Source organism: Triticum aestivum, chromosome 2B (genome assembly GCF_018294505.1).
Source record: "Triticum aestivum cultivar Chinese Spring chromosome 2B, IWGSC CS RefSeq v2.1, whole genome shotgun sequence".
NCBI classification, from domain to species: domain Eukaryota; kingdom Viridiplantae; phylum Streptophyta; class Magnoliopsida; order Poales; family Poaceae; genus Triticum; species Triticum aestivum.
In genome coordinates this window covers 141,861,577-141,865,502 of record NC_057798.1, presented here as the reverse complement: position 1 = coordinate 141,865,502, position 3,926 = coordinate 141,861,577, and the positions used below count along the sequence as shown (strand labels likewise).

General features: G+C 45.2%; 1 pseudogene; it reads right to left on the bottom strand.

Annotated features, from left to right (window-relative positions):
* Positions 1-929: 929 nt before the first annotated feature.
* LOC123039112 (uncharacterized) lies at positions 930-3,366 on the bottom strand (annotated as a pseudogene).
* Positions 3,367-3,926: the final 560 nt, after the last annotated feature.

Sequence of the window (3,926 nt, the reverse complement as noted above, 5' to 3'; positions counted from 1 at the left end):
AATGGTTGGGTTATTTTTATACTATGCTGAAAGCTCCTTTTCTCTAAAAAGTTCTCGAACCCTACTGTCATAGAGTAATGATCAAGAGTATTCTTATGTAATAGCTCAAATTTGAAAATAACAAAAGGCACTTTTATGTAATTGCTACTATCCATTTTGAGGTGACTTCGATGACTCTAGGGTGATTGGACTATTTCTTTACTTGTTCAATTTCTAACGAATCAAGATATCCTCTTGTTCCGGTATAAATAGTAGCTATCTCCTCTTCCACTAGGTCTTTATTTCGAAACGAGGATAGGTCTCTCGCGGAACAAGGTGTAGATTGAGATGTGTTTCCCCATATTCATAAAAAAAACAAAACTTTGTGAAAATCCGAACCGCGGCCCTCCCGAGGGGACATGGTTTGCAGGGTTTGTGGATTTTGGCAATATGAGGACTGAGAGATAAATATATGTGAGTGTGTACCCTTGGCCACTGCTCAATTTAACCGGGAATGCTTAGTCTATCACAGCTATATACGAAAAATAATTTAAATCAGTTAGCACAACAAAGAGTAGACTGATAACATTATTTACTTTGTACAATGCATATGTAGTTAGTCGCCATAAAATTATGTTGCCTGACAAAATAGTAAGAAAGAAAATCTCAAGTCACTGTAACAAATACACCAAGACATAGTCTTTTACTTCACTTATAAAAGATAAGATATAGACATACCTTTGGAATTTTACCATGAGAAATAAATAGAGCAAACACACAAAATTGTTCTGATATAGAAAATAGCATTTTCATAAATTGGCATCCATTATACTTACACATTTATTTTTGATTGCGGTGAAATGTAGCTTATCACTGAAACTCAGAGCTAATGCTCTTCTCGTATATCAACAATACACTACCAATGGTAATTAGAGAGACACTCAAATTAACTATATATAAAAAAGAACCAAGTCCGGGTCTACTCCTTTCGGAAAGCTGACAATCTGATTACTAATGTCCGGAATGGAGAGTGCAATTTTATTGGCACTCTCTAAGTAGCTCTGGAACTTCTTATGATTGACCGCAGGCTTATCCATCATATCTGCACGCTTTGGCTGGTCAATTTTTTGCTTCAATGGTTCTATGTGAAGAGACAATTCCTCCCTCATAATGTGGTACTTGACTGCCTGTTTTCGAAAGGTCCAATTGCCAGTGATCCAGTCGAATTTGTACAAAGAGAGGAAGCGGTGTCCGTATGTTGCTATGAACTCGATGGCAGACAGGATAAATTTAAACTCCTCCTTAGAGAGGTAATAACTAAAGCTCAACCTGGTCCATCCTGGCTTCAGTCCACTATAGCCCTGAAAATTTGTGATGGCAAATAGTAACATTAGTACCATGTACTAAAAGAAGCAAGTTGACATTCGTTCTAAAGTTTGTGATACCTCAAGGACAGCAGACCGAATGCGAAGTGAGAGTTCCTTGTCGACATTGAGCAACGTGTGACCATAGGGACCTGCGCAAGCACAACCTCCCCTCGCCTGGATGCCGAAAAGATCATTCAAAAGCCTAGTCACAAAACGACCATGGAGGGGTAGTTGCTTGTGCTTCATCGTCTCCAACTGTTTATCACAGCTAGGCTCCCCAAAAGCATCAAATGGCTTCTCCTTCACGGTAACTGATGGGTAAATTAGGAATGAGAAGAATGGTATACGATGGGCATTTGTGTTGCCTAGCACCATAACATTTGGATTATGGAGAAGCCTTTTCATTGCCATCTCTGAGAACAGTCGCTCATGAAGGTCCATCGTGTCATAACCAACATACTCTTTCACCCAGAACGCAAGCGATGCATGAATCTTTTGCAGTATCGGCGGTGTGCCAGCATCCTCACGCTCCTCGATATCGTCGTAGTACAGTGTATCCTGCATGTCACACCATTATTCATTTATTTATATGGCATACAACACACATACTTGACAGTGATGCTTAATTTGTTTGCTCACCTCCTCATTGAAGCCATTGACATATGCCACTGTGCCGCCTCCGCATGTCGAGGGAGGCTGAGAATTGAGCTTATACAATGATTTGTTCATCAGAAGGATGCCCGGTGTGCCCGGTCCCCCGACAAATTTGTGAGGGCTCAAGAAAACTGCGTCGTACCCATCGGCTGCACCAGACTTCATATCGATTTTGACATAGGGTCCACTGCACAAAGGATATTAGTTTAAATTTCTTGACCATGTTTGTTGATTTACACATGAATCGGCGAGTGAGAAATTCAATGTAAGACAATAGGAATATAGAATGGTTCAATGGTTCCGAAGTGTGTACAGTCAAAATATTTCGTTGTCACGGTGCACGAACATGACTATACACTAGGCTTTTTACCAGTTAATTTCCACTAAATACATGCAAGCAAGATCGATCAGGGAGTCACAAGAAAAGAGTCACAATTGATCTTGCATCTTTTTCCAGGTATACAAATCAGTAGGTTACTGATTTTTCTTTGAAGGGACGCATGCACTTTGAAGGAGCTTAATTACACTAAGTATGGTGGTTAGCTTAGTCACATGCCACGAAAAAGAGAGCTAAGAAAGTATAAGTCACAGCACCTGGCGGCGAAGTCGAAGCATGCGAACGCGCCATGCTGGTGAAGAACACGGGCGATCTCGCGCGTGTCCGTCATGACGCCGGTGACATTGCTGCATGCCGAGAAAGACCCCAGCATCGGCCGGTCCGCGTACTCTGGTGATCCGAGCGCGCGGCGGAGCGCGGCGACACGTCGACGCCGACCTCAACCACCTCCGCCAGGCTCTGGCGCCACGACAGAAGGTTGGAGTGGTGCTCGTACGGCCCGACGAAGACGACCCACCGCTCCTCGGCACGCAGCTGCGCCGAGAGCCGGTTACGCATCTCCACGGACGGCAACGCCACGCCGATGATCTCCTGCAGGCGCTTGATGGCCGCCGTCGTGCCGGCGCCGCAGAAGATCAGCGCGTCGCCGGCGCCGGCGCCCATGCAGCGCTTGATGTAGCTCGCAGCCTTGTGCACCAGCCGTGTCGTCTTGCTCCCGACGTGGCTGTCATCGGTGTGCGTGTTCCCGTAGAACGGGAGGACCTGTTTCACGAGATAGTCCTCGATGTAGCTCAGGCTCCGGCCGGACGCCGTTTGGTCGGCGTAAGTCAGCGCACGGCGCCCGAACGGCGTGTCGAACTCGACGTCCTTGCCGATCAGCTGCGACCGGAGCCACTCCACCTTGTCGTTCGTCCCCGCCGCGCCCTTCTCCGACTTGGCCGTGACGCCAAGAAGGCTCAGCAGGGTGGCGCTCATGGCGCCCTCCACCGTGTCATCGATGGATGCCGCGGCTTTCTGCAGAGTCGGCATTGAATCTCCTTAACAGGTTAGCTAGCGGAGTTGGCGATGGACAAGATCTTTCTCAGCAATCAATAATGGTATATGGGGAAATGGTTTTGATGCATATTGCTGGCAAGGGTACGCATATATATATAGCCATCATCGCTAGCTTCACGTGGAAGATAATCGCATGCAACTATGTGAGTGCACATATGAGTTGAACGTGTTGAACGGTGCCAAGAATACAGAACATGGAATGGAAGATGGAGTATATTTCAATGCTTGGTCAACGGAATTGCTTCCTGTGGAACAAATATATATCCATTTTTTGGGGGAACAAATATATATCCTGGTGGGTTCTAATACCATTGACTGCCATTGCATCTACGCTACATATCTAGCCAAGAAAATTTTCTTCTATTTTACAACATGTGACATTCTTTCCAACTCATGTTTGAGGAGAAGCTTGTTTGCAGACAAAACGAGTTGCTAATCGATGCTAGAAACCACACAATGAAGACAAAGTGGGGATGGAAGTTGCTTTGTCTGACCATGTAAAATGCCATGCAACTAGGCAAATTAAGTCTAAT